Genomic DNA, 16,013 nt, shown 5'->3' with positions numbered 1-16,013 from the left:
AGCAGCCAGAGGAATTTGCTCCCCGAGCACTAATTCTTTCTTCTTCCAGAAGAAGCCCATGGGACAGCTCCTGTTGTGCAATGAGGACGGGCTGGTGTCCTGCCAGTGCTCCTGACCCGTGCGCCGGGTTCTGCAGCTCACCCCGGTCATCTCCACGGTGGGGCTGGATGGTGGGGTTGTGGTGCTTCATCCGTAGTGGGGCTGGATGGTGGGGTCATGGTTCTCCATCTGTGGTGGGGCTGGATGGTGGGGTCATGGTTCTCCATCTGTGGTGGGGCTGGACATTGGGGTCATGGTGATCCATCCATAGTGGGGCGGGGTAATGGGATTGTGGTGCTCCATCCACATTAGGACTGGATGGTGGGGTCGTGGTGCTCCATCCGTGGTGGGGCTGGGTGATGGGGTCGTTGTTCTCCATCCATAGTAGGGCTGGGACAAGTGTGGGGGCAGCAGCCCCTTCTCCCCACGACCCCACAGGTGCCCAGCTCCACAGCATCTCATTCGGAGGCATAACCAGTGCCAGACCCAGCTGAGATGTGTCACACCTCGGTTCCTCGCTCCCCTTTTTCCCACCAATTTTGACGACAGAAGGGAACATTTCTCCACACAGAGCGGAGCTCAGCTGCAGGAGTCCTGGCTGCAGGGCGAAGCTGCAGCAGAGTTTCATCACGGACTGCATTCGAGGGGGGAATACAAAATCCCACGCGTACAAGACCAAAGAGTTCAGAACATAAAAACGTGGGGAAGAGATAGAGGAGGTTGGGGACTAAAACCAGGCTAATTGCTTGGGGTTAGGAGGAGGCTCAACCACATCTGCTTACGGCAGGGCTTTTTGCCGCTCCGCCTGCTGCAGTTGCTGCCGGGGGAAGAGAGGCTTTGGGACAATCTGGGCTGTGGGGCTGGTGAATCATCCCGGGCGAGCTCTGAAGCAGCCAGCAAGCTTTTCCCAAGCCTTTGTGTTGACAAGAACATTGTGCTGACAAAACAGCCCATTTTCCCCAGTCTAACCTCCTCCTTATCAGCCATTCGTTACAGGAGTGTTGGCTGACACTGGATGGTGGCAGACGCAGATTATTAAGCTGTTGACAGAAAGCTCATCCACTTTGAACAGTTATCATCGCGGGGAGCATCCACCACGCAGGCTGCTCCTGACAGGCTCTCTCATCAGCCAGATGCCATGTGTCGGGGAGCCTCCTTGAGGCGCACGCCCCCATTTTCCCTCTTGGCGTACTTAAATGAGTTTCTCAGCAGTGTCACGGTTGATTAGCCCCGCAGATCGGTTTACGGTCACAAACAGACACGGGGGTGCTTCTTACCTGGCCCCCAGATGGGATGTCTCTGCAAGGAAATAGGTACAGGGGTAAGGAGAGGATTCATTTGGGCAAATGATGCAGCAGTGGCTGTTCTGATGGAGAAGGAGGGAAAGGAGGAGCGCTGGATTGTGCCTTCCTGGGCAGGGAAAAGCCACCGGGCTTCTCACCTAGACCTTCATTAATTTGCTGATTTTGCTACCGACTGCAGCAAGTGGCTGAAAGCCGTGCCAAAGGGAGGGATTAGAAAGCCAAAGCACAGTTTGGTGCTTTTCTCCTGAGCTCACTAAACCCGTCCCCTCCTCAGGACGGTGCTCAGCAGCAGCAGGTTTGGTGCTGGGCCGTGCCCGGATTTACCCCACGAGCAGGGTAGGAAGGAAAAGGGTGGGAAGGGCAGGAAGGAGCAGGGAAGGAGGAAGCCATGGGTGAATTTTCCTCGTGCTCTGCCTGCCAGAGCGCAGCGCTCCCTCCCTGTTGCTTTGCCATCCGGGCAGCTCATCCGCTCGTCACAAGGAAGCAGCAAGAGCACCCCAAGCCAGCTCTGGAAAACTCAAGATTTCGCTTTGATGTCTGCCTGAAAGATGAAAAGTCTTAATCAAAGCCAAGGGCATGTAAAACAGCAGACTCTAAAATAATTGGGCACTCCAGCCTTCTTAGGCAAGTGCAAATAGGAGGATTATTGTGGCATGGGTAGTCAAACATGCCTAAGCTTTAATCTAAGTGGACTCAGACTCCCGCCTGCCCCGAGATCGTGCTGCTCCCTGCTCCTTCCCCTCTGGCTGGATTAAAGCTGCCGTGGGCAGAGCTGCCAGGTTTGGCCGGCACTTTGCTTGCGAGCCTCCAGGAGCGGCTGCTTTTATGTAAGGGATTTGTGCACCCGGGGAGTCTGAGTCCTTTGCTTCATTTCCCCGTGTTAAAGGGTTTCGTACGGCGTCAGTCTGCGAGGCTGAAGAAGGCTTTTGAGAGGTTTTAAATTGGTCAGTGCTGGTGGGAAGGGGACAGGACTGGACGTAGGTTTCACAAGAGGATCATCTTCCCGAGGCTCTCAGGACAAAAGCGGCCGACATGCCGGGGGACCAGGGATAACCATGACATCCAGATGGGCAGAGCAAGGGGCTGCAGAAACCAGGAGGAGTGGGGAGAAAGGGGCTCGCTGCAGGCTGTCCCACTGGGATCCAGCGACGTGATGCAGATGGCCAGACAGGGGTGCAGGAGCAGCACCCAGAGACCCCACCTCATGCCACAGTTTGTACGTCACGTTGAGTCCCGGTACTTACAACCATGCTCCCCATGCACAGACACACACACGAGCGAGCTCTTCTGGCTCAGGAAGTGTCTGCCATTGGAAAGGTGCTATTCCCCAGGCTTGTGAAGCTAATGAGCAATTAGTACCACATCACAGAGATTTGCAGGTTCTTCCTTGGTTTGTCATTGCTGCAGCCATGCGGTGTGCTGCGGGTATCGTGGCCAGGCACCGGGCGAGGGGGCAGCAGGACCCGGGGCCGGACGCAGGAGAGGAGGATCGTCTTTAAGAATGGAGAGGACATGAGACAAAATGTTCTTGCTCAATGTTGTAAACAGCCCTAAAGTGTTTTGAAAGACTCTGTCAATATAAATTACCGAGAAACAAGACGCTGGAATTGCAAAAGAAGAACCCAGCTGGAGAAAGGCTGCTCGCAGAGAGCCTCGCTGCCGTCCACCTCCGACACTCAGCGGGCTCCACGCCGCGCTCCTCTGCCCTCATGCATTCCTCTCTATTCTTCCCCCTCTCGCATGGAGAAGATGCTTCAAGTGCTCTGTGCAAGATAAGTGCATTAAAACCTCCTTCAGCCCCAGCCTCTGCAGCCGTGCGAGCAGAGGGAATTTACCAGCAGAGCTCTCGGCATGGCATTTTTCAGCTGGAAAGATTTCAGGGTAATTCCTCGTGCAAGCCCCCCACATGTGCACACCGCCAGGGCGCGGGTCTGCAGCGCATCCTGGAGCTCTGCATTCATCATAGGGCAAATGTGCAATTAATTGCCAAGGAGCAGTTGCTGTGCCTCAAATTCACACCCTGTTTTACCTCGTGTTAACTTCCTCGTGTGGCCGTACCTTCTGCCAGGACCATGGCCAGACTCCTGTGAGAAACCTCCCCGACAGCCAAGGCAGAGCTGGCCGGCTCAGCTCAGGTAGCTGAAAGCCCAGGAGTTAATGCTGAAGAAAAATGAAAATAAAAGTCAGAGCAACACCGTGCTTTTAATTGCAGCCTGGAGGCGTTGCCTGCATTGATCTGAGCTTGCAGAAAGGTTGCTGTGCACTTCCCAAGAGCTTCAGATCGCAGCAATGGGAGAAGGGCCTGTGCCAGTGTATTCTCACCCACACAGGCCGTGCTTTGGTGAGGGCTGGGGCCAAAAGTCCCCTTTTTTGGAGTGTGTTAACCCCCTCGCAAAGAGATCAGGTGAAAAACCCCTTGCAGGGGCTGTCAGGGTGGTGAGCGCCCAGCCCAGCCCCAGCACCAACCCTCTTCCCATGGGGCTCTGGTGGTATCTGGAGGATTTCCACAATACTGGGGGGAGTTACAAACTTCAAAACCTTCCTCCTTGCCGATTAAAGTGCCATCACCGCCACCGCCTGCGCGTGGCGATGCTTCAAAGCCCTGGGATTTCCCGCAGCCCCGAGTTTTGCCAGCTACACGAAGGAACCGGAACATTTCCATCCCCCACTGAAACACCAACACGGCCGGGATGGCTGGGAGCCAAAGCAGAGAGATAATATTTTCCTTAGATATTAGCCCGGTATGAAATCAGAGCAGAAGTATACTCAAAGAAAGTCTTGACGGGTACTAATGAGGGTTTCAGGTGGGCTTTTAAAATTTAACTAGAAAGCTAAGAAAATGATGAATTTTCCCGATGATTAAAGGGCCTCAGCACCAGTAGGCAGTGCATTTCAGGAGGGTTTTGCTGTGATCTCTGCTGCTGCTGACACTGCGGGAGGCTCCAGGAGAGCGAGCCGTGATGCCCTGAGCTCTCAGCTCCTCCAGCAGCATCCGAGGCCACGAGCGGGGTCTCCGTGGGGCACAGCGGGCAGGATTACCCCGGCAGAGCTGCTGGTACCAATGCTCCTGCAGCTCAAAGCTGGCTGAAGCTGCGGGGTTTTGGGACACAGCCGGAGCCTCTCCAAGGAGAAGACTCAAACCCAGCCCAGGGCGCACACAAGGACTGCAGAGGTCCTCTCCACGTGCGTACTGCTGCCACCATCATCTCCACCTGCGTTGGTGCTAAAAACACCTCGCCAGGCATCCCGGAGCAGGGCAGGGGATAGAGCCTGACCTGAGAATGTGGGGCTAGGGGTGGAAAAAGGGGAACAGAGAGAAATTGCTCAGCTTTGCCTCCACCCAGCACCGCTCCCGGCAGCGGCATGAAGGAGGCATCGTTTTGCCGCGAGCCCGCGAGGAGCGTTTTGGCTGACGTCTCTGCCTGTCAGCATTCAGAAATATGAGACGATGGACGGCTCGCAGGAGCAGAACTAACAAGCCAACAAATCAGGCCGCTGCCATCTCCTCCGCCCCTCTCTGTCTGGTTCAATAACAGCCGATGGGGGAGGCTCCGCAAGCCGCTGAATGGCTCGATAACCAGGAGCCAAAAACATTCAAAACCACACGTCTAAATTAATTCATCCCAAAGCATCCGCAGACAGCAAAGGCGGGGGGGTGGGGAGGGAGGAGGTGGAGGAAAAGAAATAGAAGAGGGAGAAACGACTTGGCCTCCTTTCAAGCCCTTTCTAAAAATGCTGAAAGAGTTTGGCAATACTAATAAAAACCCCGTACAGCAGTTGCCCTAATTTCTCCAAGTACCATCACTGAGACACAGGATGGCTGTGGCATGTAAAATAAGGGCAAAAAAGGATGAGGAAAGAGTTCGGATGTCAAAATGACAGTGGCAGGATGGCGGGACAGAGCCAAGCCCACCGAGCTCCATTTCTGGTCCCCCAGCGCTCACCCCAAGCCCCCTCCTGGGGCTTCTGCATTTGTGCTGCAGGCTCCCAGAGCTGGTCCCTGGCCACCTGCACATCCCAGCCGGGCACCTCAAGAACAGCAGAGATGGATTTTAGTGTAGTTTAAAGGAAGCGGACGAGGTAATGCTGTCTGCTGGAATGAAATTCAACAGAGCCTTGGAGAGAGGCATGCGAGCACAAAAGCAAGGCGTTAGTATGCAGAGCGAGGGAGCCCAGCAGCCAGGCAGGCTGCCTGCCTGTAATGCAGCTCGGGGAGCGTTTTTTCTTTGAACAGCGTGAAATCCAGGCAGGAGAAAAGTTGGAGAGTGTGCCAGCTCAGCCTTCGAGAGCTCTCCCAAGGAGGTGAGGGCTGAGGAGGCATGGTGGGCAGTGCTTTCAGGAGTGCCACTGTCTGGGGCTCAATATCTTTGATAAAATAACAAAATATCGTCACTCCAGAGCAGTGCTGGAGGCATACTGCATGGTCACACCCCATCATGGCCGAGGTGGGATGTGTTGGGGTATCTTGGAAGTTGGCTTCATCAGTTGGAAACTCTGGGTATCCGGTCCCTCGTGAATTTCAAGCTTAGTACCTTGTATTTTACGTTTCCAAAATTAAACATGAGTTTAATTTAAACACGAATTTTGATGACTCCATTCCTACAGCTGTAGGATCAGGCTGCTGGCTCTCCTGGCTGCTGAGCGATGGCACTTGTAGGACAGCACTGGACCCAGGTCCGTGCTCGGGGTGGCTCACTTGTAAGGCTAGCACTGCTGTGAGCAGCCCAACATTTCAGGGCTGCAGCCCATCAAACCACCAGAACAACCAAGGTCAAAAGCATTTTTGAGTCATCCCGCCGAGCCTTACAGTGATATATATAAATAATTGTACAGACTAAAGCTAACGACCGAGTGCAAACACTCCCACTGCTGCAGAACTTGGTGACATTCAGCCAAAAGGTCAGTTTTCTCACGTTGGTATTTGCATTCTCCATCTACATACATTAAAAGGAAAGCAAAGGAACTGAAAGAGGCAGATGAATGGCCTGGAAATGCTGACGGGTCTCTGGTTTCAATAGCCCCTTGCATTTATTTTCCTCCCTTTAACTATTAAGGCTGAGCAACAAAACACCTCCCGGGGTGCTGGGGGCTTTTTCCCTCTGACCAAGCGCCCCGTGGGCGAGGACAGCACACCCCCGTGGGGCCTCGAGCCCCCAGCAGAGCAGCTGGGAGGTGGAGGATGCTGTGGAAGACCTTGCCCTGCTCCAGCTGGGGCTCGCTCTCCAGGGAGGTGCTGGGGGGTCTTGTAGGGACCAAGAACAAACAGTAGGATTGCTCTGGTGGAGCTACTATAACCCTAGAAAGATGGTTTGGGAAGAATGAAACAGCAAAATTGGGCTCTGTTAAGTTATGTAGTATTTTTAGGGAGCCCTAATCTCAGTAGTAATTGAGAGCAATTGAAGTTTGCAGAGGGAAACTCACAGCTTTCAGGCAGGGGGCACCGAATCCCCTTCGACTCCAGACAGGCTCCGATGGGGTGGAGAAGGAACGGGGCTTTTCTGTCCTTCGGAGCTGATGTTTGTTATCTGGGGAGCCTGGGGACAAAGAGGTGTTAGGAAATCTCTCTGACTCATTCTTAAAACTTGCTCAATCCAAATGTCCACGGCGTGTAACGTGCTACATCTGAGGGGTTTCTTCCTCAGAGCCCCATCCCAAGGGGAAATGGCTCCAGAAGTTTAAACCTCCAGCTAATTATAGATGCACTGTCCTATTAGTCTCCAAGCATGCATCAGCTGAACCTCGTTCCTCTGTGATGCAGGGAATGGGAGACATCTGTACCGCTGCAGATTGCCTTAGTCAGAGCATTTCTGCAGCCCGAGGCGTGCTGGACTGAATGGCTGTTCCTAGCACAGTTTCTGCTGATGTCTGAGGCACCTCAGAGTACAGAATGCATCTTTTTGATCAGAAAGAAAAAGGCTGCAGTGTACGCAAGCCTTGGGAACCATGTCCTCGAGGTCTGATGAAAGGATCAAAGTCAGATAACCCTCCTCCTTGCTCCCCAGATCAGGCAGCCACACTGGCTTGTTGCACTGACTGTACATAATTTGAAGTCCTGGACAGGATTTTAACCACTTCAGATGGTTTAAAAGGCAGCAAAGAGCCTCCAGAGCCAAACCTGGGATGCAGACCGTGCTGTAACAGAGCTCCCGGGTCCCACCTCTCCTGCTGAAGGTCCCCACGCGGCCCCAGAAATTCAGGGTGACACAAGAGGGAAAGATCTCACACGGGAGATGGTATAGAGCTCAAGGTGGGAGAGGGGCTATAGCAGAAATTTTAGGAATAACACTGGATCCATGGAAGTCGTCAGCACAAGGCAACCCCATGCTGCTCAGATTTCTCCGTACAGACGTCTCCAGGTGGGGTCAGTCCCAACTTCCAGGCAATGGGGCTACCTTGGAGTCCAAACGCTGGTGCTTTCAGGGTTTTGGTGCCTGCAGGGTTACGTGCCATTTTAGCAGGGAGCTGAAGGGTGGCGATTTGGCAGATTACAAGTGGCAAAGTCCCACGAGTCCCCTTTAACACACTGAAGATCTTTTTGCGGATCCAGGCCTGTGTTTGTGTCTGTTTAAAAATCAATAAAATAATACTGGGCTTATGGAGGGTGTTGTGACACTCTGAGGATGTGTCTGGAGTGTTTTTGAGTTCCTCCTCTGGAAAGAGCTCTGCAAGTGCAAATTGAAATTGTTTTTAACCTTTTCCTGGGTCATGCAAAGACCAGCTTCGCTTCAGCATCCAGCAGATTCAAGCTGAGATCAAGGGTTCTTTCTGCAAGGTAATAAAATATAGGCAAAGGCCATGCTCAGATAGATTTGTCACCCAAAAAAAAAAAAAAAAAAGAACCACAGTAAAAGCAGAAATTGTGAGCATCCTTACAGAATGGGTGGGAGGACAGGGAAAGGGGACAAGCTGAAGCCAGACAAGAGGCTGGGATTTTACCTCCCCAGAGCATCCGTCCTGCAGCTGCTGATGCTCCTCGCGCTGTGGGAGATTGCATCAGCACTGTGGCTGCATTACCTGCAGGGCATGCAGGCTAATTACCAGCCCCACACTCAGCAAATGGCTCTGCCTTGGAAAAGTGTTATTGACTGCATAAGAGTGCAGGAAAATGGCCCGATCTTTGCTAAGGTAACCTCCTTTTTCTAAATGGTTAATCTCCAGCATTAAAGCTAGTGTGTTAAAGGAGGTTTAGGACAATTTAATAGCTCATAAAACTTTATGGTCCCAGTTGAAATTGGAGTGATAACTCTGGAGTGTAAAGCTATACTTTGCTAAATGTCTCCCTTAGATTTTTTATTTTATTTTATTATTGGAAACTTAACATCTGCTACAGCAAAATAAAACGGAACAATTTTCGCTGTTGAGAGACATGAGCATTCTGCTTCTCTTCATTCTGTTTATATGTTTATTGCTTAAAACTTTGGCGTCGGTATTATCCTTGATTATTAAGACTTCAATCACTTAAAGGAAGCGAGAGATAAAATAATCCAAAACAGACCCATGTTCAATTTAACCTGTGAGCAGAATAGAAACCAAGAGGATACTAAAATGTAGACATCAATATTGTCTGGAGCCCTTTCAAATTTCAATTACTGATATGGTTCCTTGGCCGAATTTTGTTTGCAACCTTGCTGCATAAAGCAACATGCAAATCGTCACGAAAAATGCAATGGAGAGGCTCTGGAAGGTGTCCGGCTGCTAGCAGTCCCTGTCTTGGTATGAGGTGCAGCCATGCCTCTGTTTCCCCAGGTGTCCAACGCTGATGAAGTTACTTGAGCCTCCTCTGGCCAAACAGAGACCTGCAGCCGAAGGGCTCATCCTGGAGGTCAAGCATCATTATAGCACTGGGCAGTAATGCCAGGCTTTGTGAGTGCCTAGCTCTTCAGCAGAACTTCTTCTTCCTGAGTCCCGGTGTCGTGGGGCTCTCTGATGCCCAGAGTAACGTCTTGTTTTCCTCCAGCAAGTACCTATTTGCTATTCCTTCCAAATACTTCCCAGCATAAATCTCAGCTTGTGTTTTCTGGCCACATATTTAAGGGGAAAAATATGTCTCTAAAAGAGCCGCAGGAGAACTGAAGCAGTGACTTATGACACCGGATCAGGCAGAGCGTGAGCGGCGATGCACGCGGACACGAAATGCCCACGTCAGCAGGTGCGGCGCAGGGGCTCCCTCCGGCTGCCTCTGGTCCCTGGGGCACAAGGAACAACCCTGGGGTTATTCAGGAGAGGAGGAGCTGGTTTAGCTCTGTTCGAGTCCCTGGCAGGGCAGCTGAGAGCCCGGTGGTCTGCTTTAAGCCTGGCTCTAATTCGGTGCCCTCCCCTCAGCATCACCCCGTGCTTTATTACCGGGGGTCCTGCTCGTTACAATTCTTCGCTGCAATTTTGTGCGTTTAATTGCCACTTGGAACATAATGAAACAGTTCTGACAGGAGCAGAGCGGCGTGTAGAGGCTTGAGAGGGCTCATCCCTCCCTGGCAAGCCCCAGCTGCGGCACGTCGCGCTGCGGGCCGGACGCTGCGCTCCGTGGCGTGGGAGGAGAGGGCTGGGCCAGCCACTCGTCCTGAAGAGTCGGTTCCTCTGCTTCCCCCGGCGTGGTTTCCCAGGCAGATGGTGGCACGCACAGCTGTCCCCATTACTTTTACTGCCTCCCTGCATTTCTCCTCGCACACAGAAGCGCGCCTTTGGTGCCTTCCAGCTGCTCCGCGTGCGCAGGGCAGCTCCGCGCTGGTGCTGGTCCGTGGTGATCCAGCAAACAGCAGGGCGGCACCCGAGGAGTTAAAGCACCTCTGGTTAAGTTGCCCCCAGGGATCCTTTCCCAAGCTTCAGTCTTGGCCTTTGCTGAAAGCCTTCCTCCTTCCACGAGCTGTCATTTAGGCCGTTGGGGGATCTTCTGCGGGGAATAATGCCTCTCCCTTACACGTGGTCCCCTTAATTAGTAATTAGGATAATGCGATATTGAAAAAAAAAGCAAGGCACAAATTTAATTAGTTGTGTTTTATCGGAGTAACTGAGGAGAAGCCCCCCGGACTCTGCTGGAGGAAAGAGATCGATATGGAACATCTATTTTCACAGGAAAACAATTGCAGCTGACGGCTGTCTGCGGGACGCGGGTGCTGTGATGGAGCTGCCGCCCGCTGCAGCCACCGCCACCCACTGAAGGGGAAGGGGGAGAGCAGGGCCTGCTAAATAAATGATCGATATCTCCGGAGAGTATCTGTGTATTCTCAGATAGCGCTACGGAGCGGCTAATAGGAGCTGACACATAGCTATAGGGAGATGGCTTCCATTGCTCAATTAACTAATTATCTTTTAAGCTGTTCTGACTCAAATGGGAAACGATGGCGGAGGAGCGTGGCTTTTCGCATCTCTGTCCTTTTTGGCAAGTTGCTCGGTCTGTTGGCCAAGCAAACCCACTCCCACGGCCGCTGACTCGCCTGGTGTGCAAGAGCGTGTGGGGGTGCAGGATAGCATGGCTGCACCACGGCACACCTACACCACGGCACACCTACACCACGGCACGGCTGCACTGCAGCACACTGTGCACACACAGCAGGAGCAGCCGCTTGCTTCTCCCGTGCCGTTCCCCCCTTCTCCCCGCCGCTGGGATGGAGTAACACATTTGTTGGCTCTTCCAGGCATCCTCATGGAGATACTGCAGGAAAGGCTTCCTTCTTGGCAGGGCTGCTGTGTGCACAAACTTGCCGTTATTTACGTGCTTGCTTCTTCCTATGAAAACGTCCCATCTGGGCACACTTAAAGAACTTTACCTCAGCACCAGTGAGTCAGTAACAGGCATATCTTTGCATGGCTTATTAAAGCCACCAGCCAGTTCCCAGTCCACCTTCTCCTCCCTCCACCTCTGCTCTGTAATTGTTAGCCTTTCCATATTTCATCAAGCACTGAGAGCGGGGCCCTGCTGTGCTAGGAACTGTACAAATACGTGCTGAGATAAAGGGCCCGCATGTGGGCACTTGTAGCTCAGAAAGGAAGATAACGGCTGGGAGAAAAGAACGATTGTCCTGGTTTACAAGAGGTTGCCAGTGGCTAGCTGAAGGTTACACAAAGTGGCCGCCGCTCCGAGTGTCCCGTGCCAGCGCATCAGCCACGGGACAACCAGGAGCCGAAATGGGTGAAAAATCCAAAACTCAGCAATGCTCTCTCAGAGTTGAGGACCTGACTCAAGCGCAGGCCAGCTTGAATGGAGGCCAGGCTTCAGGAAAAGCGGCTCAGCCCATCCTGGAAACCCCAGGCAATGCCACCTAGAGCAGGAGGAGGATGAGGAAGAGGTGGAGGAGGCAGCCCCGAGCCGTGCGCGGCACAAAGGGAACCGCGCTGTGAGCCTGGCCTCGCTGCGGCCCCGTGGAAGCGGAGCTGCTCCCGGTGTTTAATGCTCTCCAGCGTGATCTCGTCTATAGAGATCAGTCAGGCTTTGATAAGATCATAGCAGGAGGACAGGAGGAAATTGCAGTCTTGCCCAATGCTTGATCTTACGCTGCTGAACTTGCTGTATCTGGGATATTATAGCCCAGCCTTAATAGCATCATATTAAGCTGAGACAATGCAGCCCTGTGACCTTGCAATGCTTGATAGCCATATGTGCTATTTTAATGAAAAATTGGGACTTAAGTAAATGGCCGCCTATCGGCAGAGGGCTGCTAACTGGATCTCGTTCCCGAGCCCGGGCTTGGGGGGGAGGGCAGGGGAAGGGAATTGGGATGTAATGGCCATAATCAGCCCCCAGCCAGTGACCTTCCGCCTCCTCCTGGTGCTCGCGGGGAGCCAGCCCTGGGGGACTGGAGCCAGGATGGGCATCTCCAGTCAGTGACGGACCCCGGAGGTGGCCAAGTGGCTGCTTCCACAGCACTCGGGTGCTTTAAGGCCACCGACATCCCTTGCCCGTGCCAGCAGCCGCTGGCGAGCAAGGAGGTGGCGCTGCCTCGCGGGCGGACACCCACCCCTACAGCCGCACACAGGGGTTTCCTACCCCAGCAAATTGAAACTGTAAATATTGATAGCCTTTTCTTCCAGGGCTTTTTAATGCCCTCTGATACTTAGAAACTATTAAGTGCACCCATCATTACTAACCTGCGAAGTAAATGCGTCCTAATGGGCAGGCGAGCTGCGCTCGCCCCAACAAATCATTTCTAATGAATAGCACCTGGCACATTCATCACCGTTAAATGCCAAAGCAAATCCATCTGCGTTAGCCGCTGAAAAGAGCCAGGCAGAGCTCGCACTCCTCTTCTCTCCAAGGTAGGGGAGGGCTTGGCTTGCAGCGTGTACGTGTGGCTGTTTCTAATCTCTCCCCGTTCCTGCAGCCAGGATCCTCGAGGCACGCCGCTCAATAGCCGGGCTGCTCCCGCACACAATGGCCAGAGGTCTCTCCGAGCGCCATGGAAGGTTTTAAATAGAAACCAGCGCCTCTCCCTCACACGCACACAATGCTTTCCTGACCCTCTCCTGACCTCACCCTCAAATCTGGGGTTCACAGCCCCAGCCTTGAACCCGGCTCTGTTTTTTCATGTTTGGCCTCTCTATTTCCTGAGGTCAGGCAGCCCACCGCTCCATTAGCATGAAGCAACTCAGGGCTCATTTGCCAAAACTGACATCCTGGGAAAGTCCTGATGAATTTATGAATTAGAGGCTACAGATGCCAGTAAAAGAATTAAGGACTTATTTATTTATTTTTTTATTATTTGCAGGAAATCAGCTGGGATGCTGCTGTTTTCTTTTTTTCTGAAAAGCGCCATCAGCCTTGAAGCTGCAAAGGCTGCGTCAGCAGCAGTTTGCTTTCAGGGAGGAAAAAACACATTTTTAAGGGTTTGTTGTTTTGTTTTTGAAAGGAAGGGCCGGGGGAAGAAAGTTGAGCGAGCGGACGAGCGCGGGAGCCGGCGCGGCACAGCGGCCCGGCGGGGCGAGGTGCTCTCACCTTTCAGCACGTAGCGCTTGCAACGCTGCAGAGAGAAGAGGTAAAATTTATATCCCATAAATCACACGTCAAGTGCCTGCAAGGAGAGGTCATTAAACAGATGTATGAGGCAAGAGACAAAGTCCATCCATTTTGGGAGATGCTCCCGGTGTCAGCAGCACTCCAGGAGCCTCCAGAGGCAGGTACCCGACCGGCACAGAAGGAGCTCCCCGGATAGTTTTATTTATTTCCTCCCCGATTTATTTGATTGCGTTTTCTTTATTTAAATAGCTCGCCGGGCTTTCCCCTGCCAGAGCTGCCCGACAGGGGTGAGAGCGGAGGGTAGCAGCACATCAAACAGCTCGGGAGCACGGGCGGATGGAGTGATGGATGGAGGCCGGCCCGCGATTAATAATCAAACCAGGAGCTTTTGCTGGGAGTCATGTGGAAAATGTGGCTTTGGAAACATTTGTCTTGGTCCCACAAACAACAAGTGGTGTTTCGCTCCCTTCCTTTGTTCCTCGCCCCCCTTTCCTCCCTCCCTCTCTCCCTCTTTTGGCTTTTCATGCCCAGATCCGCTGATTAAAATCTTCTTCATCCTTTACCTGCTCCAAGTGGCTTCTGCGCTGCTTTGATTTATGCTTTGCTTATCTCAGGCTTCAGTGCAAAAATAATGACCAGATAATAAAGAGCACTGAGGAGCTTTTCAAATGACGTGGCACTCGCTGCTTGGGCCGGGGCTTTGCAGGAACCTTGGCGAGGAATGTGGTGCTGGCCCTGGGCCCAAGCAGAGGGGGATGAAGCACAGCAGCTCCGCTCGCCCAGCGCCCGCGCTCCAGCGTCACCTCTCTGGGCAAAGCTGGGCACCTCAAAGAGCTCCTCCATGGGTCGAGTCAGCTCTTAGCTTGGCAAATCCATGGAGAGGTTTGCTGGGGGCTTTCTGAAGCGTTGCAGTGGCTGTCGATCCTCCCAGGGAGATGCTCAAGCAGCATCTCCACGATGCTCTGCCCTCCTTGAGCCCTGCTCCGTCCTTCGCTGACCTAGGGTGCCCGAGCCCTGCAGCATCCCGATCCCAATGCTCCCATGGACCTACAAGGGCTCCACACCTGTGGGGGTTCAGATTTTACTGTAGGGGTCAGATTTTACTGTAGGGTTGGGGACCTATAGGTTTCCCTGCATTCTTCATTACGGCCTGCACAGGGACAGCACAATTTCGCTCTTCCAGATTTTCCCAGCCCCTGCACCGCTGTCATCTGGTTAAAGAATTGCCATTAATTTTAGGGTAGGAAGGACCCATTGTTTACTACGCGATCAGGGAAAAGGGAAGGTTTTTGCTGCCAATAAACTATTTTTACTTGTAATGCAGATCCAGTATGGCCAGCGAGGTGGCCGCAGTGTGGGAACAGCAGGCTGTTTGCAGCCCAGGCTGCAGCGCGGGGACATCAGCCCCCAGAGACACCATGGCCAGGACAGCAGCCAGTTGTCAAGCCAGGCAGGATTTTGGCACTGGCACAGCCTGGAAGTGCTGCTCGGAGGTGGCAGCAGGGCTGGGCACAGTACTGGAGTGCAGGGGCAGAGCTGGGCAGGCACCGGGAAGCAGGGGGACAGCAGCAGAGACCCTGAAGTGCTGCGTGCTGCTCTCTGCACCCCAGCGCTCGCTCGGTCCCGGAGGCAGTGGTAGCCAGCAGCCCCGTCCCTTCCAGGATGCATTTCCAACAAATCATCCCCCCAAACACGCTGCTCAGTTCAATTTAACAGGGAGAAGAGATGCAGCCCAGCGCAGGACCTGCAGCGTGAAATTATTGCAGGGGAGGGATAGCAGAGGTCCCTCCTGGCTTTAAATAATCTTCAAAAATAGACATCTCCGGATTGCCTCCTGGCTCCTTCCGACGACTGCGAGTTTGTCAGCAGGGGGAGGGATGGATGCCTGCTCATTTACCCCCATCCTCCGGCGGCGAGCCAGCAGTTTACACCTACGGCAGCAGCGGAGACCTCTCCGCCGAGCGTGCGCTCCCCGCGCCGCGTGCTCTATAAATACGTGTGCATGACAGATTTGGCATCGCGTATTCCTGTAAGTGATGTAATCCTCGGGAAGTTACTTAGCAACCACGGAAAATGTTTTGGAGGCTCTAATTTTTCAGTATGGTAAAATCGTATATTTATGCAGTGCGGCTAATCAGCTTGCTGGCAAGTCAGCGACGATGATCTCATTTTCTTCATCATTATTTTATGTGAATTGGGCTTTTAGCACTAAAGAGACCACAAAGATTTAATTCAAAAATGTGATTGCTTTATGTTTCCAGGGTATCATTAACATGGCATCTACGCAAATAACCATGGTAACAAACTGGTAATTAGTACATATATGGCACTTATTATTAATACAGAAACAGGACAAGCTCCAAATCAGCGCAGATTACAGTACATTATTACCATAGTAATTACCTGCAGTAACACACACAAATTGAACTAAATGGCCAATTGAACTAGAGTGAATGGCTTTTTATTCCAGTCCCTAAATAATGTGCATTCTTGGCTGAGTAGTTCAAGGTAAATAAAACTGTTTTAAATTTATTGCCAACTTTTTTTTTTTCTTTGGTGGGGAAGGACTGCAGATGGCAGGAGTCAAGAACTTTTTTTGCTGTGCATACAGTGTAATTATTGTACAGACTAAGCCGTTCCTGACTTCCATAGAAAGACAAAGAGGGCAAAAGTTATTAGTTTCTATTTTACTAGCAGCTTTATTTCTGTAATTTCAGCCATGA

General features: G+C 52.5%; 1 long non-coding RNA gene across 1 annotated transcript; it reads left to right on the top strand.

Annotated features, from left to right (window-relative positions):
- The first annotated feature begins 12,560 nt into the window (after positions 1–12,560).
- LOC121057598 lies at positions 12,561–14,436 on the top strand. Its single transcript, XR_005813855.1, has 2 exons — positions 12,561–12,593; positions 13,184–14,436. It is a non-coding gene; the product is annotated as an uncharacterized LOC121057598 (long non-coding RNA).
- The last annotated feature ends 1,577 nt before the right edge of the window (positions 14,437–16,013 follow it).

The sequence above is a fragment of the Cygnus olor genome, chromosome 19 (genome assembly GCF_009769625.2).
Source record: "Cygnus olor isolate bCygOlo1 chromosome 19, bCygOlo1.pri.v2, whole genome shotgun sequence".
NCBI lineage: Eukaryota > Metazoa > Chordata > Aves > Anseriformes > Anatidae > Cygnus > Cygnus olor.
The sequence above is the reverse complement of the archived record's forward strand: the minus strand, read 5'-3'. Positions and strand labels throughout refer to the sequence as shown.